The 23,376-nt window shown below is 45.1% G+C and overlaps 1 long non-coding RNA gene across 16 annotated transcripts in view; it reads right to left on the bottom strand.

Moving 5' to 3' along the window:
* LOC102555048 (uncharacterized) overlaps positions 1–23,376 on the bottom strand; it is an 87,805-nt gene that overhangs the window by 45,862 nt on the left and 18,567 nt on the right. For 7 of the 16 annotated variants that reach the window (XR_010052562.1, XR_005505839.2, XR_010052559.1 and 4 more), the window contains one exon: positions 8,320–8,490. The exons of 2 other annotated variants lie outside the window; for them this stretch is intronic. This is a non-coding gene — a long non-coding RNA (uncharacterized LOC102555048). Of the gene's footprint in view, positions 1–8,319; positions 8,491–12,109; positions 23,372–23,376 lie in introns of those variants that run through there. 7 more of the 16 variants (XR_001838362.3, XR_010052560.1, XR_005505837.2 and 4 more) reach the window with 5 other exon arrangements.

The raw sequence follows: 23,376 nt of genomic DNA, 5'->3' as shown, positions 1-23,376 counted from the left end.
ACAGAAGGCTGTGGTTTGGTATCCATCCTGACAATGCAACAAAATGCTGGACAAAAACAACTTTATGAGCATTTTGTACTTTGAGTGGACATGGGGCATCATGGCAAGGATGATACAGTAGCGGCAATACAAGTCAGCTGGCCACAACCAGGAAGCAGAGCTATATGCCCAGCGGCTTGTTTCCTACTCTATATCTTGTCCAGGTGACAATGTTAATCATCATGGTAGCATTTGTAGGTTTCTGTTTCCTTGGTCTTCTAAAATTTCCACTCAGGGCAGAGGTTAGGTAGTGGCGAAGAATTGGCAATGGGTAGGCATGGTGTGGTATGGGAATAGAAAGAACTTCAGGGGCGATGATGGTGATGCCTGGAGCTGCTTTCAGGATTCGGAGGGACTGGTAACTCTGGGACTTAGCTACTCAGGCACTATACACATGGTTGTACTTGTGTATTCTTTGACTTTCTCTGGAAAACCTGAATACAGGCTCTGAGTAAATGTCAATGACTTTTAGATGCTTCCTTTGAGCACCCATCTCTTTCAGGCTGGGATGACAATGAACCATGATTTGTAGGAATCCAAAGTGGCGTTGTCCTCTCTTTCTCTTTCTCCCTCCTCCAAACAGCCTTTTAACGTTCCTCAAGCTGTTCCCACATGCTTGAGTCTCTTCCTCTGCATACTCATCGTTCTTCACTGGGAAGAGAGCCCCACAACACACACACACATGCACAAGTACACACACACACACACACACACACACACACACACACACACACCACTTCTCCTTCATGCTTTGCCACAGCCTGGTCAGCATCCTACTTCTGGTGACATCAGAAAGTTGCCACTGACTTGTGCTCCCTCCTGCTTCATGCTGCCTGCAGCTGAATAACAATTGCTAGTCATCAACCCAATTTTTCCAGCCAATTTGTCTGTCCACCCGTCTGTCTGCCTGTTTCTCTCTCAATTTTCTGACAGGGTCCAAATGCTAACTATTTTCTTTCATGGTTGTTTTTTGTTGTTATTGTTGTTGTTGTTGTTGTTGTTGTTGTTGTTGTTGGTGGTGGTGGTGGTGGTGGTGGTGGTGGTGGTGGTTTGGTTGTTTGGTTGGAATGATAGAGACCATATGTCTTTTCTGTTTCTTCCATTTATATTTTTATTTTGATTTGAAATGAGATCCACACCTTCCTTTATTTTGTTGTGTTTTCTTTATTGGTTTGATTGGTGTGTTTTGCTTTTATTTGACGACAAGGTCCACATGTTACCTCTTGTTTATTTGTTTGTGTTTGTTTCTATGTGTTTGTGTTTGGGGAAGAGGGTCCCTGTGCCTGTGCCTCCTCTGTTTTGTGTTTTGTTTATTTTAGTTTGCTTTTTGATAACAAATCTATGTATCTCCTTCAACCACTGCACTCACATGAGCCACAGCCCCGCCCCCTTTTTTTCTTTGGTTCCCTGCTTCTAACCACCTTCCTATATATTCATTGCCCTGGCACTGATGTACTGCTCAGATGCAACTAAAAGAGCCCAGAAGCATCCAGGGGTCTGTGACCAGAATGGCATCCCTTTTCCCTTTCTTTGAAATGCAGGCCATACATGGAATAGGCCCTCAGTTCCTCCAGATCTGCCTTACATCCCTAGAATGCTTGGGAACTCCAGTTTAGGGTACACTGTACCATTCTTTTGCTGCTTAGGACACACTGTCCTGATTCCTGGCCAACTCTCTTCTCAGCTGTAGTTCTAGCTCTCTATCTTCTAGGACACTTCCCTGAATGCCATAAAGGACCAGTTCCCCATTTCAAGAGCACAGTGCTTGCTCTCAGCTCTTGGAAAGCCGTTGCCAGAACCACAAGTCACCATCTCCTCTCACCACACACTGGGGTGTGCAGACACCTTCTGCCTCAGGAAACAGGAAATCCTCAAATGGATGTTAGCCCATCCCTCTGCTAGGGCTTATTTAATTCAAATTAAGTATCTTCAACTGAAGAAAGGCATGAACTACATTTTGTTTACTTAAGAAGTTAGAGCAATAGAAAGAAGAAAATAAATTAACCCCACACCTGTCTTGCAAAACCTGCCAACTGCTCGTCCTAACACGAGAGGTGAATGTTTATGAAGACTCAACCAGCACTCTATGCTGAGAGCACAAAGAGCTCAGATAGAGTTAAACTGTAGACACAGAGAGACAGATACACAGAAGATGCCAGAGGAGCCTTAGACAGAGTAGACATGCACTGCAGCATGTCCTCAGAGAGTCAAAGAATCTTCAAGTTTTTGTGGAAAATATATCTGGTTTCCAGAAGGAAGTGAGAGCAAAGTTAAGAACATAGTAGGACAGAAACCAGCAGCAGCACACCTACCGTGTAGTTCAAGACAGCCTTAGATACGGATACTGGAGCTCAGAGAATGCCTTTCCAATAGAAAGTAGCATGAAGGCAATTTCCTTGGCCAGGAATGCAGACCAGACCAGGGGAAAGCAATGGGTCCTTGCCCCTTCCCTTCCACCCTTGAATATTCAGCAGTGTAGTCCACTGAGGGAGTCTAACTAAATATGATGGGACTTCAGGGACAATGGTTGGGAACATGCTCTGTCTGATCCTGAAGCCATCAGGGACACAGAGTGGGGAAGGGTCAATAGGGCTTGTGCTTCAGTGGTGTGGCCAATGTGACTGCAGCACAGAAAGTGAGCTCTCTCATTGAGACCATGTCTTGTGCATTCCAAGCTGGCCTTGAATTTGCTATGAAACTGAGGATGACCTTGACTTATTTTATTTTATTTTCTTGTGTCAACCTCCCAAGCATTGGGATTACAGGTATGCACCATAATACCTGGTTTATGGAAATGGTGGGGGTCAAAGCCAGAGCTTTGTACATGCTAGACAAACACTCTACTGAGCGGCAGCCTAGAACATCATCTTATACAGCATCTTTTCACACTCCTGCACATGCATCAGCATAACAGCCTCATTGTGATGCCCTTTCAGCTCTCTGTCTGACTTCTAATTCAAAACCAGCAGTAAGTGAAGCTTTCCACACCTTTGCATTCATTCACTAAAAGCCCACATGCTTACTGACCAGCAGAAATATCCCAACAACTGTGCTGAAACCATGCACGACATGGTGGTGAACAGACCAGGTGGTACAGTCTCAAGGTGTTCCTTATGAGACAAGAGCAGCCACCAAACAGGACAAAGGGCAACCACTGAACTCAGTGGAGGGAATGGCATGTCAACTTAGAGCCTCGGCTTAGAAAAAACACATTTCCCTTAGCATTAAAGGTGGGGCTTGCTGGGGAGCTTAGCGTCAGACATCTTCCCTGGAGTTGGAACTAAATGCTATATCTACTTCCCCCACAGATACAGCTAAACATAGCGACTAAGTAACACACCATAGTACATGTGTGAGTGTGTGCATGCATGTGTGCACGCACACACACACACACATACCATACAGACACATACCACACACACTATATACACCACATACACACACACACACACACACACCACACATCTCACATGCACCACATATAAACACTCACACATACCATACATACCACACATACATACACCACACAGCATATACCACACACACTACATACACACACCACACATATACTCCTCACAAACATACCACACTACACATCACACATACACACACATGTCAAAAGACATATACTACACACACCACATACATACACACACACGCTCCAGATACACCTCACACACGTATACCATACCATGTATACATCCCACAGAAACATACAACATACACTACACACACATACACCCCTCACACACAATATACCATACATACATACATACATATATATATATATACCACACACATATAACACACACCATACAACATATATTATATATAAATACATATTCAATAATACTATGTACATATATTATCACATACACATCAGATACCTTACCACACACACATACACATATACCATGTACACTACATACTACATACACTACAAACATATAAACACACATACACCACACATACCATACATACGAACACATACCATCCAACCCCACACATTCACACACCACTCCACACTACACACATGCTATGATTTCCATAATGACAGAGATAAATCAGCACGTCTTCACTTTCTATCCTCAGCCTTGGCATCACCGGAACAATCAATTTCATCTCTGCCTAATCACTGAGTTTGCAGATGTGAGATTCCTTGTCTTCACTGGTACCCTGTCATTAGTGTGCACAGGAGTGTTGCAGAGAGTCCTGCACACAACTTGTGCCTATCATTCCCTGTGGAGAGCTGGCCTGAAACATTAAGGCTTTGTGGGAAATGATGCCCCCCCCCACTCACACACACATACACACACTGGGATCAAGGACAAACTTGCCTTCTGACAGAACTTCAGAATTTTTGTAGCTCTGTACCTTAAGCATTACATGTGGTCACTTGAGATTTCCTGCTCTCACAGTCTCATGTCCTGGTTTCTGTCCTCACCTCTAGATGGTGACATGCCCACTGTGCTCATGAAATTCTGTTACCTACACTATGGAGTAAGCTCTTCAGGGACCCCTTCTACCAAGCCCTTGGTCTGGTTTTTCCTCCTCACTCCTGGACAGCCTCCCTGTGCTCATAATGGGCTCACCTATCAGCCTTCCTCACCTTCTGCTGATTCCCATTCTCATTCCAAAATGCTACTCTCAAAATTCCTCAGTTAACCCATCTCTTCTTGACTACATGACCAAGTCCTCAGGGCCTCCTAGGGTCTCCAGGGACTCCTAGTCTCCTCTTCTTCATTGCCCTTCCCCTGTTTTCTCTTCTCCTCCCCTCACCCACACAAAAGGCCACAGCCCTACATGCTCTCTACACTCATGCTTGACTACCTTGCTACTTTCAGAACTTAAGTTCCAGTGTCTGTAACTGAAGCATTTATTGTGTGTCTTCCTTGACTGTTGTAAGACTCAAGAGCAGGAGGCCTTTACATTTTTCAGCCATGAGGAACTCAACTCTCAAGTTCACAGCCTGAAGTACTCAGTAAGACTCTTCCAGAAGGCAAATGGATGCTTCACACCTGTGTAGCTAGCTTGGGTAACATGTCCTGTGGGCAAAGCTTCTGTGGAGACCTTCCCAGTTTCCCTTTCCTGTGGAAAAATAGCCTCTCTGGAGCCTCATTTTCTATTGTTCTAGTGTTAGAAAATGCACACACACACACACACACACACACACACACAGAGAGAGAGAGAGAGAGAGAGAGAGAGAGAGAGAGAGAGAGAGAGAGAGAGAGTTAAGAACCCCATCATGACAGCATTGGTGGGAGGCATTTGCAGACTTGATGTCTCTCTCAGGCAGGAGAGAATCACCGGGGACTGTCACTTGAAGGGTAAGAGACTCAAATTTGGTTACGTCAAATTATAAGTAGCCAAGGAACATAAATGGTGAAATGGGAACTAAGAAGCTACACGGTGACATGATGCATCTTTATGAGGATTCCACCAGCAAATGTCACCACCACACTGTGAACTGAAAACAGGGAACTCAGGGAAAACTGTGTCCCAGGGACAGGAAGCTGGAGCAAGGGCAGTAAGAGAAAAGCCACTTCCTCTGGGGACAAGGGTTAAAGATTAGATGTCCCTAGGAGAGATGGGAGACCTCAGAGATCAGAGTGACAGGTGAGCCTGTCTAGAAAGGTACATAGAGATAGTCCCCCCCCACCAGGACTGCAGGGAGGCAGGGTCCCTGCCCACAGTAGTGGATGGTGCAGAGAACAGAGAAGGCCATTTGCAGACAGCCACCAGGAGCCATCCAGGCAGGCAGAGGAACCGGCTAGAGAACTTGACTATTTTTAACCTGTAATCATTCACTTCTGGTTTCCTTGTAGAATTTATAAAGGATTTTTCAAAAGTCACCCTGTCACCTCAGAGATAAGAAGAACCAAGAAAATAGGATTTTTAGAGGAGCAGAGGGACCTCCTGGAGTGTCCTGGTGGGGGAAGGCGCAGGGACAAGGCAGGGAGCTCCCCGGAGAGAGAGGCACACTCCTGGGGAAAATGTCATCTCTTCTCACCTGTGGTTTTCCTTTACCTACTAGGGTCTCTTCTGAGCCTCAGCATAGAGTCTTTAGTTTGGCTGCTCATTGAGGTCACTGGCCGTTTCTCCAAGACTGGGCTGCCCTCCACCCCTGTATTCCTGACCTATTTTAATTTCTATTTTAATGAAGAGCCTTTGCTGTGCAGAATCATTGGAGTGTGGAATACCATCCCTGACTTGTGAGCACATCGTATATAAGACCAGGTCTTTATGGCAGGAACATAGTAGGTGCACTAGGCACAAACCTCTAAGTAATAGATTCCTAGATTTGGGTTACTGACACGTTTATTTTTTTATCCAAGACACATTTCCATGTAGCCCAGGCTAGCTTTGAACCTGAGACCCTTCTGTCTCTGCCTCCCAAGTGAAAAGATTACAGGCATATGGGCCACCATACCTGGCAATTTTCTGATCACTAATTTCATATAACATACGATCTTGGAAGTCTTACAAACCAACTTAAAAGAGCTAGAAGTCAGTTTACCAAGACCACTTACTCATACTGGAACCATGACTTAAAGCAGTATTTGAGTTAAGGGTGCTATGTCTTGACTGTAGCTTGAGTGTATCCCCGAGTTTCATGTGCTGGAAGTACACGTTACAGCAATGGCATGGGAAAGGCATTAAGAGATAACTGTGGCTTGGTAGAGTGAGACCAGAATGGACAACACTCTCAGTCCTGGTTCCGTACTGCCTTTGGGCCCCAGCAGCAAGAAGGATGCATCCTTCCAGCTGGTATAGGAAGCATGAGCCAAAATGACTTTCTTTTATAACTTCCCCATCTGTAATAAGGTATACTTAGCAACAGAAAATGGTAGAAGACCACAGATAACACCCATTGACTCTGCAATGAAAGTATCCCAGGTCTGAGCAGTTCCAATGTTTTATCAAAAATCTCTCAGCCAAGTCCACCCCGACTCTGTACAGGGAATCTGATAGTGCTGGCTATAGTCCCTGGAGGAGGCAGGTGAATCTTAACCAGGGTACATAGCCACTAAGGGACAGAGCCCAGGTTGGAACAGAAACAAAGTGTGAAACCCACTCCAGATACAATTCCACACCTCCCACTACAGGATTCCACCACAAGGAACCATCCTGGATTTGCATTCATGAGGATGTAGGACTTCACTTGGGGAATGTAATAAAAGAGGGAGCAGAAAGATTGTAAGAACCAGAGGATGGGGGTGGAGTGCTGTGATGTGCTGACCTCTCAACCTGGTGCGGCTGTTGCACAATGAACTCACAGAGGCTGTAAGACCTGCGCAAGCCCAAGCCATTGAGAGTTACACAATAAGGGCTGGAGAATGGCTCAGCAGACAATGTGCACCGCTACTGAAGAGGACCCAAGTTTGGTTCCCAACACCCATGTCCAGAGGCTTACTATAACTATATCTCTGGAGATTCTAATGCCTCTGGCTTCTTCAGGTTCATGCTCATGTGTGTGTGCTCGTACATGCACATGCATGCATACATATATACATTCACAGCACATAAACAGACATATACATGCACATATACATACACATATATCTTTTCAATTCCATCATTGGCCAGGGAGGGTTCCTGAGGCCCTACCCTGCACTGTGGGCTGTTGGCAGTGATGGCTGCCAACAGGGAGGAGGAGCCACTTATCTTTAAGAATGTGGCAAGTGATAGGTTCCCCGTGTCCAGTGGATACCCACATGTTGTATATCAGCAGCAGTAATCAGACTGCATGGATGATAAACAAAGAAACAATTAAATAAATAAATTGTAAATGGACATGAAGTCGAGGGGGAAATGAAATGGAGGATCTTAAGGGAAGATGGATAGAGGAGGAGTGAGGGGTGGATACGCCATATACAGGTCTGAAAAAAATGTAAAGATAAAAATGACTCGGCTTCCTTAGTAGAATCATTTCTAACCCATGCCTTTCCCTACAACCCCTCAATTTATCCTTCTTTCTACTTTTCAAGTGTATGTTAATCTGTTGTCACTTTTTCACTTAAAAACGATTTTCTATTTTAAACGATTTTCTATCTTAAAAATGATTTTTCTATTTTCTGAGAGACCATAAACTTCTCAGGAGAAAACAAATAGAAGCCTGGTCACTGGGTGCCTAGGTCATTTGGTGGCAGAAGAAAAACTGGAAGAGTCCCACAGCTGCCTAGAGAACCCCTCAGTAGCATGCAGTGGCTCCCATCTGTGACCTTAGTGAACAGCTAAAGATGTCCTGCAAACATTGCATAAAGAAACTGGGTGGCCCACCTTAGAAATGCTTGCAAGTATTTCTGAGTCTATCAGAATTGGCTTGTGTATCTGTGCTTTGCAGCTCAAGTTGGCAAATGCTAGCTATTTGAGAAAGTCTTCTGTATAGCACGTCCTCTTGTTCCACAATGTTGGGCAGATGAAGCATTCCCAAAGATGCATTAGGCGCTGCTAGACAAAACAATAAGTAAAACTTATTTAGACTCTAATGAACTGTCAGTTACAAAGCCTTTCAGAGTTTCGTGAAGCTGATTAGGACAGCCTTGAAGCCCACTAGGATGAGCTGTGAGATACCCACTGTGCCAAAAGCAAGCATGCGTCAGACAGCAATGCCTTCCTCCAAGTGTCCAGGATTCTTGTGGGCACCGGTTGGGCTTGCTACCTTATAATGATTTAGGAAACAGGGCCCAAATACCATTAGTTTAAAATTTAGGATTCAAAATTGTTCCAGAGCACAGCCTAGGAGAGCAAGATGTCCTAGCTTTGGTAGAAGGGCTTGATGCTCCAAGCATTCTTCGATCCCACATTGCTACCTCAATGTGGTAGAAGAGAAAACACTGGGGTCATTATCCTCACCATCAGGAGCTTCTGATAGGGGTCCATGTGAGACTGGAAACACAGCTTAGAACTTTGACATGTAACTGCTGACTAATGCCATGCCACAGAGAGAAACAGCACAAAGGTGGGAAAACTCTTGATTCCTGGAAAGGACTAAGGATCACATCTGGTGTCTGATGGACAGATGGTTCATGCATGGCTGCATGGTACATATACCATGGTACATGCTTCACAGATGTATGAAACTTATTTTAAAACTCATAGCAACTGGATGACATGAATATTGTGATCCTGTTCTCAAGACAAGGAAGTAAAACGTGTTTTATTCCTCCAGTTATTGTTTGACAAATTTTCTTCTTCTTCTAAGGCATCAACGGTTCTATTTTATAAAAATCTTTCAGCAGCTTCTCTGGAGAGAATAAGATAAAGGAGGCTTCAGAAAACTCACTAGTAACTGGGTGTCTAGGTCATTTGGTCAAGGGAGACGAGCTGACAGCATTCCACAGCTACCCAGAGTTTACCCACTGGCAGGACACAACAGCTGATATTTATGACACTGGCAATTAAGTATCACAACTAATACATGAATTTATTAGTTCTATTAAGATTTCTCATTCTTCTACCAGTGTGTGTCTGTGTGTGTGTGTGTGTGTGTGCATGTGTGTGCGTGTGTATGTGCCTGTCTGCGTGTGTATACTATGTTAGGCACTGGCAGTGTGTGTGCATGTGTGTGCGTGTGTGTGTGCGTGTGTGTGTGTGTGTGTGTGTGTGTGTGTGTGTGTGTGTGTACACTATGCTAGGCTCTGGCAATGCCAGAAGGCTCTCCACACCCGATCGTCTGCTTACTGCCTTCATGGATGGAGTTATAAATAGGCAATTAAAATGCAGAGTCAGGGAGAACACCATTGCAGGCAGAGTAAACAGCATGAGCAGTGATCTGGAGGTGCGAGGCAAGATGGCTCGTTTAATGAACTGAGAGTAATTGGTTGTGGCTTCAACTGAGGATAAATGGGAGCAGGGAGTTGAGACATGGCTGAGAAGACATCCCTCGGGCCAAGGAGGGCATTTGTTCTCGGTCCCATGAGAAGTTAGATACTTGGTTCTGAGAGAATTGGTTGGTACTAAGCCAGGGAATGACGGCAGAGGGCTCCAATTACCTTGGGGTACACAGTGGCAAAACAAAACCAGAAACAGAAAAACTTGGTTTGGAGGTTACTGAAATAATTGGGGCAAAGGAGCATGTTGTTGAAGTAAGATGTTGTGGAGAAGATACATAAAAGACATTCTAGATGCACTTCATTGTCTTTAAGTACCTGGTACTTGGTGCCCAGGACAGACCCTAGCAGTGGAAGATGCACAATGGGTATCCATCGGAGACAACAAGGAGCCAGTCATTGGACTGCTATGCATAACCCAACACCTGTCTTCTCTTTAGTAGTCTCAGTGAGACCATGAAAGCGATGCTGAACTGTGGTAAGGAAGGCATAAGCCCTGCTCTGCAGCTGCCCCAAGGAGCACATTCGGCTTGTAGGGAAATGGTTGCAGATGGGCTAGATGAAAAATTACCATATCCTAGGATAGTGCGACATGCTCCAAAAGGACTTCGTACATATAAATGAATAGGACGGGGCATAGAGGATGGTCCACAGCAGAAACAATGGAAGGGGAGAGCTTCTTCTCCACAACTCACAGGTATCCTAGAGGCACAAAGAGATGGCCATGCGTCCTCTGAGAGAAGTTATTAGGGCTGGTGTCAGAGGGTAAGCTGTTTGCTGCTTGTCTGTATTCCAGATCCATGTGAACTCACAGCATATCCCATGGCCACGCCACAGGGCTAACTGCCTCCTGTCCTGGTACAGGCTTTCAGTGTTACCTCAACAGTAGAATCCCATGGTCACAGTGAAATGGGCTGAATCTCTACTCAAGACTTTGGGCTGATTGTCTTCACCTTGTGCCCCAGAATGTTTAGAGATTTCCAAAGTTATTTTAACAGATAGTGGGACTTACCACCATGACTCTGTAAGGTATCTCTCTGACAAAGTATCTGCTGGGGCAGGGTCTTCACTCGTATTTCCAGGGTTCTGTGTAACACTGCCTGCTCTCTCAAGTTCAAATCGTTCTATGCCTGGCACCCCTAACTCCATTGCAGCTTCTTAGAAAGTGAGCTTAAACTGGTGATGGATTACCAAAGCCATTCAGAGTGGAGTGCCTGCCTGAAACCCCCATCCTTAAATCCACCTCATCCTCTACCTATTTTGGCTCAAGTCACATATGAATGTGGTCTCCTGTGCCCCTCACCCTTTATAGCATCTAGGAACCCAGCTATGAAGCACATAGCAGGCACAAAGAAGAAAGTAGATTGCAAAGATACACTGCTGTTGTCCAGAAGGCAGATACGATGTTATCAAGCTATCCAGCCAGCCCTGCTGTGACCCTGCAAGTGACTCCACAGCTGTACGTTCATAAACCACAGACTGAAGCCCATTTTTCTAGATCACACCTTCAAAGAGATGCTAACTCAGGCCCGGAATTAAACCTCCTGGTGAATGTAGAGAGCTCCAAGATTCTTAGAGCTGGTTGATTCTGGAATTCAAATTCCACGATCACTTAACCTCCAAGAAGCACATCTCTGCTGAAGAAAGGAAGTGAATTCTCATCACTTCCTTTAAACCTTTGCCATCATCCTGCATATATGCCCTGCATCAGTCCTCAGTCCCCACACAAAACGAAGGAGCCAGACTTCATGGAGATGTGTAAGCGTTAAGTCCGCATTCCTTACAGCTTGTCATTTTCAATGTCTTGACTTCAAAAACCTATCCTCCGATCCCTACTACTTCCAGATCATTTGCTCTAGAGCAGTGGGTCTCAACCTTCCTGGTGCTGCAACCCTTTAATACAGTCCCTCGTGTTATGGTGACCCCCCCCAACCATAACATTATTTTTATTCATAACTAATTTTGCTACTGTTATGAAGCATAATGTAAATATCTGTGTTTTCCAATGGTCTTAGGGGACCCCATGAAATGGTCATTTGGTCCCCCCCCAAAAAAAGGGGGTCCGGACCCACAGGTTGAGAACCACTGCTCTAGAACATCCAGTGTAGTTCCTCCTCTGTCTGAATCATCCACCTACCACCTTTTCACTGTTCAGACCCTTTCATGTCTATCACTGTAAGTACAGCTCACATGCCTCAAATGGCAGTTTGAATGAGAAATATCCGCCATGGACTCACATGCTGTCACATTCTAAGCACCTGGTTCCTTGCTGGCAGTGCTGCTGTTTAGGATATGGAAGCTTCAGGAGGTAGAACCTTGCTGTGTCGTCTCTTGTTCGCTCACTCTCTCTGTTCCTCACTTATAGATAGAGATGCCATCTCTGCTGTTTCCATTGCCATACCTTTCCCAGCGCTATGGACTCTCTCCCTCTGGAACCCTGAGCCTAAAAAAACTCTTCCATAAGTTGCAGTTGCTACGGTGTCACCATAGCAATTAAAAAGTGACTCATACACCTCTAGAGCTTTGTTCCCATGTACGCTCCACCTGGAAGCAACCAGGCTGGGCTACAGCTCCTGGTCTTCTGTGAACTCACTTCTCTCCCCCATCTCCCAGCTTCTAGCTATGCTGCCATACTGACATACCTGTCCACATATAGAACTTTACACTTCCGCTGAGAACCCGTGTCATGGTCTGCACCCCATCCCATCCATCCCATCCGCTCATATGGTTGCTCCTGAACCTCTCTTGTATCAACAGCCTCCCATCTACCATTCCCATTGCTACTGGAATCTCGTCATATGATATAGCAGCAACTATTTAATGCAAAAGGGACACACTGGGGTGGGGGTAGAGGCTCTACAACTTCCAGGTCCCTCTCAAGTGACCATTCTACTGCCTCGTGGGGCTGGCACCTGTTTCCCCTCCATGGCCTCACCTGTGTGACACTCTCACTAAAAGCATTTCACAGATGTGCTCCCTTGAGCAACTCTGAACCAATGACCCAGCCAGTTTCTAGCCTTTATTAATTCAAACAATGCATGGCACATCTGCACACTGCCACATCACAGCATCCCCCGTAGATGATCTTTCCACTGCTTCTCCTTATCTCTGGTCTCAGGCTTGGCCCCCACACTCTTCTCAGTGTTACTCTGCAGGTGACCCTTTCTGGAGTCCCAACTTTGAGTCCCACCTGTACGCTCTCTCTGCCTCTTATCTTGCCAATATTCCTGGCGCAGGCTGATATTCCTGACCCTTCACAGGACATCCGTTTATTGGTTAACATACATTCTTAGCTAAGCTTCAAAAGCAGAGTCCTCTTTTCCATCCTGGAGACAATCTTCACCATCATTTCCATATTGACAAATGACAGTACCATTTGGGACTCCTTTGGCAAAACTTAATCATTATTTCTTCCTTTCCCTCACATGGATGCTTCATCCCCTCTGCCAATAGCTTTTCTGCTCTCTGCAAGGCTTCACCCTTACTCCTGCCACAATACTCTAGTCCACATCCCCTGTTATTTGGATTATGGCCACAGCACACTATCCTAATCACCCTCCCCCATTTCTTTGTAGTCTAAGCCATGCACAGCCAGTTTCTAAAATGTAGCTCAGTTACTTCTTTGATCAAAGTCCTGACTGCCTTATATACTATTACTCTAGTAGCAACATTTCCACAGTTCCATAGCTCTGGAATGGAAGATCCTTTCCCCCACCACCAGTGACCTCTGACCCCATGGCCTCTCTGTTCCTCTCAAATAGAGCAGTTCTGATCATACCAACCCTAGTGCTGAAGTCAAATCTGTTGATCCCAGTTCCAGGTCACCAGTCCCCCACAGGTCACTATGCCAAGAAGGTTTCCCTGCAGCCTGAGAAAAACAATCTCTATACTACCCCCTATTGCTGGACTCTTCTTTCCTTGAAAGGTGTGTGTCAAAGCTCCCATTACAGAGCAGGCAGTCCTCTTGTCCAGCTTGTGCAGGTTGACTAGAATAGAGCTATCTGCCATTCCAGTTTTGGTTTTAGGTTTTAACTCAATCTTTTCTGACTCTCCTTCACTTAGAAATAATCCAGCATATACATGTTATCCATAAAGAAATCACAGACACAAGAGAAATGCAAATTAAAAGTATATTGAGATACCATCTCACCAATCAGAATGGCCCTCACTGAGAAGAGGGACAACAAATGCTTGTGGTCATGTAGGGGAAGAGGATCTTTCCCCATATTCCACACTGCTGGTGAGAATGGGAACTTCTGCAGACACCTGAAAACCTGTATGGAGTTTTCTCTGAAAATTAAAAAACCAAAACAAGAACTACCACATAATCCAGCTGCATGCCTTGATATTAGCCCAAGGACTCAACACACCACATAGATACTTATACACTTGTTGCCACGCAAGTCCCAAGAGGCAGGCTGTGGAATGAGCCTCAGTATGTACCATCGGATGAATGAAAGTGTGGCATATATAAGGCGATATATAGTTGGCCATAAAGAGTAGTGAAACTATGTGACTTGAAGGAAATTTGATAAAACTGAAGATTATAGTGTTAGTCAAAGTAATCCAGATTTGGAAACACAGGAAAACAAATATTGTATGTTGCATAATATTGTATGTTTTCTCTAGTGTTCAGAATATAGATTATATAAGATCATATATGTATATACACAAACATACATATGAAAGGGGACAGAGGAGGGAAGGGGAGGTAGTAAGAGAAAATGAGGATCTAAGAATACTAAGAGGCAGAGATAAGGTGAGACTGAAGGTCCCAGAACATCCTAGAATGTCCGTCTCAGTGGCATCCTGATTGCTGAACTTAGATAGTGATTCCTGACCCTGGTCATGTTGCCTGCATGCCTGGCAGTATGATTATTCTGAACATGGGGTATCTCCATGCTGAAGTAAGCTCTTAATGACACCCCTAAAGGAAAAGAAAGCAGAAAAGAGTATTGAAATAAAAGCAGAGCTAGAAAGGGACTGTGTCTGCACTACAGGGGCTTATAAGAAATACCTGGTGCTGCGGCACACACCTGGAATTGAAACCATGGCTCTCCTTGCTACTGTGTTATCTACACAGCTCTAGAACTTGCTGTAACTCTCTGCAGATAAGGAAGGAAAATGGCCTTTATCCAGTATGTGGAACTTTGTGAGGAGCAAGCGAGGCTGTGTCAGCAATATTGTCCCTCCAAGCTAGTATGAGGCAGCACCATCTTCTATTTGATGGTTTCCCTCCACACTGCTGACCAGGCTGGAGAATATCTCTCTGTCACATGATGAGCCTTGGATAGATGGACAGACAGATGAACAAATGACTAGAGATCACACCTACTTCTCAAGCACCATTTCACCATCCAAGCCTTCCTTCTCCACCTCTTGCAACCTTTTTCTTCACACTGTGCCCTGAACTGGGGGGTCAATGAGCATGCCCTTCCCCATCTGAGCCACTTCTAGCCAAGCAGAGGACCTCTCATGCTCACACTGCAGCTCTTCCCTGTGTTTGGAAAAAAAGGGGCCTGCACCCCACTGTTTGTCAAGCTCTCAACCTCTGGACCCTTTAGTAGCCTGTAGCTCCTATAGGTAGTAGCCCAGGGGTCAGGTAGAGTCTAAGGAGAGAGGGAAAGCTAGGCATTTTATTAGGAGTTTGGGTGAGGAACATCGGATACCTTAGCTTTTAAGAGCTACTTCAAAGGAGGCTGTGTACTGGGGACAAAAGCCAATAGAGCCCCCTAGTACCCTTCATGGTGATGTATATATGTATACATACTGCTGGTGTACACATGCACACACAAGACACAGACATACATATACAGTGCACATAATCTCCAGACACAAAGGCCATGCCACAGAGCCTGGACATATAACACACACACACACACACACACACACACACACAGAGAGAGAGAGAGAGAGAGAGAGAGAGAGAGAGAGAGAGAGAGAGAGCTGTGTTTTTTCTCTGCTTCTTGACCTTCCTCTCTTCTAGCCTGTTCCTACTTTACATTTGCTCTGCTACCGTGGTTCAATACTGTTTATATCTGCCAAGCCAAGGCTGGTCCATGTGGGTCAACCTTGGATCCAGAGGCCTTTGATGGTTTTAATTATGTGGTTTCCTCAATCAGCCTATGAAGTTATCCAATCCCAGCAAAGTCAATTTGCAGAACATCAGGAAGAACAGAGGCCTGGGTTGAGAGGGTTCAGGGCAGAGGCTTACCTGCTAATGGGTCACAGATGCAAGCCCAACCCAGGCTTTGCAAATCCCAAGTATACAAAAGGACTGCTACAGGCCAAGGCGTGTCTTCACAGAATAGAGTCTGGGTCTACCCTCCATGTTGACTGGAATCTCATCTACAGTTTCCATCATAATGTGGCAAGGGTGAAATGGGGACCACAGGACAGTAAGTTTACCACAGCACAATTCACAAAGACAAAGAAATGGGAGCAGCCTTGTTGTCAATGGGTACATGAATAATTAACATATGTGTGAACACATAAACATATGTGTGTGAAGCTCTCCATGCTCTAACTCCACAAAGGGGCTTCTACCAACATCTTTAATATCTGTGTAGGGAAACTGACTTCCTTTACCCTATTGCTAGCAATGACTCATTGTAGACGCAACTGAGTCTGCCAGGAGGTGCTCTCCAGGCCCTGTACACACCAGGTATAGGACATATACCCTGTCTCACCCTTCCCTCAATAGCTCAGTGGCAGCATTGTAACCTGGATCCTTCTCAAGAGGGAAAATTCTGGACTCAACATCACCCTATTTGGAACTTGAAGGCAGAGGGTCAGTGGTCTCTATTCCACTTCCAACAGGATATTGGATGAGATCTGTCCACAGCCAGGGACCAGCAACAATATGTTCATAGCTGTTGGAAACCAACAATTGTACTTTGTAGGCCCCATTATCAAGAAACATGTCAGCTCCCTTACCCTTTCCAATCTCCTTGGATACCTAGGAGAGCAACTTCTCCCTGTGAGCTACCTGTCTCTTCTTTTGTGAAACCAGCAGGACATCATTCACTGTGGAGTCCCAGCAAGAACTAAGGAAATGGTGCCCACACCAGGCAGCTAGTGAGAATTCATTACTTGATGAGCAGATACTCCTGTCATTGGGTCATGGCTCTGTGGTGGCAGAAACACAGGACTTGTCTAATACTTTCTGTTCAAGGACCTAAGCTCTGGGAGCCACCACGGAGACCCAGGATGTGAGAGCAGTCAAAAACCATGAAGAGGCTCTCAGAGCACTCTCAATCCCCATCAATGTTATGTCACCAACTGCTACCTGAGCATGTGGCAGAAAGTCATACACAGGGCTACAGAGCACGATGCACACAATGATAGAGAGGAAAGGGAAAGAAACAAGACCTTGAAGAGGTGTGTGCACAGAAGATGAGGATATGCATCTTGAGATGAGGGAGGTATTCTGAACAGGCTAATGCCAGGAGCACCCCAGATTCACACAGTGGTGCAGCCCCCCAATGATGACCTTCTGAGCATCTCTTAAGATGATGAGGATGCAAGTAAGCAGACCTAGGAATCATTTAAGTGGTGACGATCCTAAGGGCTTTAGTGTGTAGAGTTGAGGGCAGTCCCACACGTGTGAGCTGTAGACTTAATTCAGTGTCTGAATTAAAAAGAGCATAGTATTTTGCTGCCTTCTGTCTTGGACCAGCTACATAACTGTGGTAGAAAAAAAGCCTGATGGCTATTTCAAGCTTCCTGAGCCTCAGTTTCCTCATTTATTTAAAAAAAAAAAAAAAAACAGAGACAAAAGCAAAAACCCAGAAATTGTTCCTTTGCTTACTAATTCCTAAGTTTCCTTGTGAACCAATACAATACTAACCATGAATATACTGTGCATAGCAAAAACCGCATTGCAGGGGCTTTTTTATATAATTGTACAAACAAATGCACACACATACACACTCAGGCAACGGATGACAACGCTGTAGTAATAAGTACTGGGTGTATGTGTGTGAAGAAGCTGACTCCACATCTCTCCCTCAACTCCCCCACCGACCACCCCACGCCATGATTCTATTAAATGCATGCATAATTAACCTGGTATTCAACAGCCCGTTTCCTCAGTGAAATACAGGAGCATTATCATGATATATTGTGAGATTCTGCTGATTTGAGGTTGCAAAGTATGCAATTAGCTCGTGTCACTCCACATAGTTACCTGAGAGTAAATGGCACCATTCATTATAGCGTACAATGAAACACGAAAAGGATAAAGAAAAACACCCCCAATTCCTTCATTACTGAGTTCAGGGACAATAAGAAGCTAATTGCGAAATTTCATTTATTTTTGCAGAGTTTGTTGAATTAAAGAAAAAAAAAACACAAGTAAATCTGAGAATTGCGAGTGTGCTTTTGAGACACGGCTTCAGTGCAAGAGTCTCCCTGGGATGGGCGTGAATTGTCTGAGGCTATGGGTCCCCCACATTGTAAGGAGGCTCAGTGTAATGGAAAGAGACAAAGGCTTGGAGAAAGCCACGAGAGGACTTGTGTATGTTGAGGAATGGCCCATGCTTCCCCTTCCTTCTCTGAGCGAGCTTGACCTACGTACAGTCAGCCCCACACTGTAGTGACCATCTTGGACTCCTTGGAAGCAAGTTTGCAGTACAGGATGATGTCAGAGGTGGCTCGAGTCTGTGAGACTCCCACTGGATGTCTTTTCTAATGCACCCAAGACAATGAGTCATAAATGCTCTCAGCCACCCTCTCCATGTGGTCCCCTAGCTGTCCCTACCTCATCGAGGAGGGAACCGACATGGAGGGTCTCCTGGCTTTGTAGGACAAACTCACTTCCCAAGTTTTGTTATATTAATTCCATAAAGCCCTAACCCCAGAAACAGTCGTGGGCCACATGGAAGCAAGACTATGGTAGTCCTGCCACTGTTACCTTACAGGTCTGCCTCCCCAAGTGCACTAGGGGCTCAGTGGAGGCTACTCCACCCCTACCAGTGGTAGCCACATGGCTTGAACCTTGCAACAGCACAGGGCCAAGGCATTCTTCCAAAGCAGTCTTTCCAAAGAGGATTACTGCCTCTTATTTCTTCAAGGTTGTGGATTAGGAGACATAGATTAAAGTATGCTTAAGTTGGAATTGTTGCAAAAAAATCAGAATCTGGGAAAATGGCCTTACCTCTAACTTTAAATATGGATCTTTTGAACATAATTTAAATGGTATCAAGCAGGGGTTGGGGATTTAGCTCAGTGGTAGAGAGCTTGCCTAGGAAGCGCAAGGCCCTGGGTTCGGTCCCCAGCTCCGAAAAAAAGAACCAAAAAAAAAAAAAATGGTATCAAGCAAAGCCAAGCTCCCTAGGTGCCCTGTTTATCTATTTATTACTGTAAAGTGAATACTTAGCATTAGATCAGTCCTTTCAAAATTTTTCAAAGATTTTAAAAATTAAATTTTAGCTATATCAAACCCCAAGCCACCTCCACAAAGCTTTGTGTTTTTAGTAACAGACTAGTCATAAATTGGTTAATACTCCAGCAACAATTGTGCCCCGGATTCGACCCCACTTCTGCAAGCCCACTCTGAAAGCCAGAAGTTAATAATGGCGAGAATTCGAATGCTGTTTGCCGTGTATGGGAATATGAGATGGCGGAACCACAGTAGAGAACCGTATGGAGTTTCTTTCGACAGTGTGTGGCAGAACCTCTATCTAGTCCTTAGAGGCGGGCAGGACCTTGAGCTTAAACAAAGTAGATTGAATTGGACTTCTGTGACTGGCTGTGTGGTAACTGGATAGTGTTAGGTAGTGGTTATGCAGGCACCTGGGCTGGACACCCTTGCTCTGAACAGCGTTTACTTATATGTATCCGTCAACACTGGGTGGGCACTGTCAAGGGTGGGTCAGTTAATCCTTGCTGACTGCTATTGACAACACTTTGATAAGCAGATTGACTCTAAAGGGCTCTAGGAGAGCTGAACATGACTTGATTACAGATGACCGGCACTCATTTCACAAGTAAGTAGCCTAGTAAAAGTCATGGAATTTTCTTCAGTCTCCCCAACTCAGTATATAACTAGTTAATTCCCTCATATCTCTGAGTGTGGTTCTTATCTGTAAAGTGAGGACTTGGTTTAGAGAGTTTCATTCACATGAACATCCATTATTGATGAGGCTGAAGAAGGATATGTCCAATTACAGGTGGCAGAGTCCTGCCCACTGAATGAGGAATATGACACAGGCTTCTCCCACACAGGCCCCCTGGTCTTTGGCCTTAGGTGCACCCAAGAAGGACATTATCTGAGGGGCTTATCAAGCCCAAACCCTTCCCCAAAACAGACCAGGTTAGACCTTTCTGACAAGGACACTGACTCTCAAGGGTCAGGGAGACTATGACAATTAGCTACGATGTCCCTCAGTAACAGTTAATCTACAGAGCACAACTCACTTCAGCTATGAATATTTAACAAGAGAGGATGTCATCAGGACAAGCCCCCACAGCAATGAAGTTAATATTAATGAGGCAAAAACTGAGTGTCCTTTGAACTCTTGGCAGGGACAGTGAGGCACTGACAGTGGAACTCAAGGAGTCAAGGAGTCTCCAAACTGACCCTCAGCTGGGAAATGCTCTGCAGGAGCCTCAGGAAAAGCCATTAAATAGTCATTGTGATTCTTCCCCTGGCCCAGAATAGGAGCTCAGGTGCTCCTCATGATGTGTTACTGAGATGATCTGCTAAACGGCTGACAGGTTAGGATGAGGGTCAGGAGTGGTTCTGGAAAATAGCAGGGTGCCCATAAGGCCAACACTGTCCCATGGCCCCACATCCGGTTAGGAGCAGATGGAGCTGGAGGTTGCTGCAGGGAGGGTTCTGATGTGAGGCAAACACTGCTTCCCACAGCTCTGCCTTTTCTAGTGCAGAAGATAATGAGATAGAAAAATATATAATGGGTTGGAGTTTTTCTCAAAAAAAAAAAAAAAACCAAGCATGAAAGGCAGATAAAAATAAGTGTGATAAAATTTAGATAGGGTGTTGATGAAAGTCTCACTGAGATGGTAAAACTAAGCAAGAGACCTAAAGGGAATATGGGGACTGGTGTGGGGGCCACCTGGTGAAGGAAGAGGATACAGGGTCACCTGGTGAAGGGGGGATGGAGGGTCACTTGGTGAAGGAGGAGGAAGCAGGATCATCTGGGTTGGAGAAAAGTGCTCATGGAGGATCATGTAAGGAAGGGGGAGGCTGACGGAAAGTCTACTTAAAGAAGAGAGAGTGGGTGATTGGAGGTCACCTGTGGGAGGAGGGCGTGGCTATGGAGGGTCACCGAGTGGTGAAGGGAAGATGATCCAGGATCACCTGGGGGAGGAGGAGGGATCTGACTGAGGATCACCTGGAAGGATGAGTATAAAGGAAGGTCACCTGAGGGAGGGAAGAAACTGGGGGGAAAGTCAACCAGGGGAGGAGGAAGGGGCTGCTGGGAGGTTACCTGGAGGAAATAGGGGGAAAGGGACAGACATAGAAAGGGACAGCAGAGAAAAACACGTGGAACATTCTGAATCAGGAGCCTTCTGTTTAAGAGAGAGGGAGGGAGCGAGAGAGCAAGAGAGGGGAGACTTATAAAATGAGCACAGAGGGAGTGATGTGCAAAGACGTAGGAGAGATGATGAAGGCCACATCTCAAAGGATGTGCACGAGACTTCCTTAACAATCAGAGTGACCGAGTCTTATCCCCTTTTTTTTTTTTGTAGAAACACATTGATTCCATGCTAGAAACTGACTGAGGTCCAAGACAGCACTGAGAGGATGGCCATGAGGCCATCTATCTTCTCTTCTCAGTGTAGAGATCCTGGCTTGAAGCTGCAGTGCAGTGAATGATGTAGCTTGCAGTCTGCAGGTGTGGCCCACAGGATTTGGTGCTGAGTAGAGCTTTAAAAGAAGTGACTAGGACACTCAAGGCATTTGGCCAAGTGACTCAAAAGATGGCATTGTCATTGCCTGGGATTGTAGGAAGAGGAATGTAAGGGAGAAGCAAGGTGAGAACAAGGAAGACCTGGGGTTTGGTTTGGGCAAGGGGTATTTAGGCCTTCTATGACCAAGTGAAGTATCAACTGAATAATTTAATGAATGGATCACAGGACTCAATGTATGGACTATATATCTATAACCATCTAGGTATCTATAGAATCAATAAAATAAGACAGAGTAGAGATCAGATGTCCAAAGACTCAGCCCCATTTTAAGATATTGGAAGGATGTGGAAGGACTTACAATACAGAAGGAGCCATCATGAAGGTTGGAGGAAAAACAGGCAGGGAGGGTGTGTGTCAAGGGCCAGGTAACAAAAGAACTTCAAGGAGGAAAGAAAAATCTACTGTTGCTATGGTTAATGTCAGAGCCAGAGAGATGGAGACAGGTCTAGTATTGAGTTCAATATGGTAGAGGTCATGGATGACGTTAACAAGAGCAAGTTTTTGGAGGTTGCATTCAGGAAACTGTGGAAGAGGAAATGTAGACATTAATGAATAATGGCTACTTTCTCAAGAGCCACTGTTCCAAAGCAAACCAGATAACCAGGATAGCAGCTTTAGGATAAAGAATGCTCAGGGAAGTTCTTTGAGGGGTTTTTAAAAAGTAAATCTCATTTTCTGCCATTGAAAATGAGACAGCAAAATCTGGAAATTTTATGATGCAGGAGTTGGAGCAGAGAACTCGGAGAGAACAACTCCCTTCAGGAGAGTAATGTGAGATCTAAAGAACAATGGAGGGTGACACTTAGCTAGAAGGCACCTCTTCAAAAGGAGACCTGAGTGACTGGGTGGCTGGGTAGATGGATGAATGTATCAATGGCTAGTTGAATGAGTGATGGATGGATGGATGGATGGATGGATGGATGGATGGATACATGGATGAATAAATGAGTAGATGATAAATGAATGGAATATGAATGACTTGGTGTGAACAAATGGATCTGTGAAGCTGTCACCAGACAGGGATACACACACACACACACACACACACACACACACACACACACACACACACACACACATGCGTACACATGCATACATATACACACATGTACATATACATATACAAATGTAGGCATATATTTATATTAATGTATTACATAGTTATGCACTATCTGGTGGCACCCAGGGCCATTGCTGATAGTTGTAACCTCTCTATCAGAGCACAGTAAATTGTCAAGGACCTAAGTCCCAAGGCAGTTGATAGAATGTAGTTAACGAGCTCCCCATCAGCTGACAGAGACGAAGAGGTCACCTACTGCTTTGTTGTGTTTCTGAGCCTTTCCCTTCAGCTGTGGCAGGTGCTCCAGGCCTGTCTCTGTTCCCTGTCTTTGTTGTGAGTAGTCATTTGTCTAAAGTTCTCATCTTTTGAGGGTAAATCCCCTCAGGAATTTCTAAGGGGCCAACATTGGAAATATATAAAAGAATGGCAGACAGTTGAAGGAGGAAGTCCTCCATCAGCTGGAGGAACCTCCTCAGGAAATAGCTTAACTAAATTCTTCCTGGACTG

This window comes from Rattus norvegicus, chromosome 6 (assembly GCF_036323735.1).
Source record: "Rattus norvegicus strain BN/NHsdMcwi chromosome 6, GRCr8, whole genome shotgun sequence".
NCBI classification, from domain to species: Eukaryota; Metazoa; Chordata; class Mammalia; order Rodentia; family Muridae; genus Rattus; species Rattus norvegicus.
Note: the sequence above shows the minus strand (reverse complement) of the source record. Positions and strands in the feature narration are given on the sequence as shown.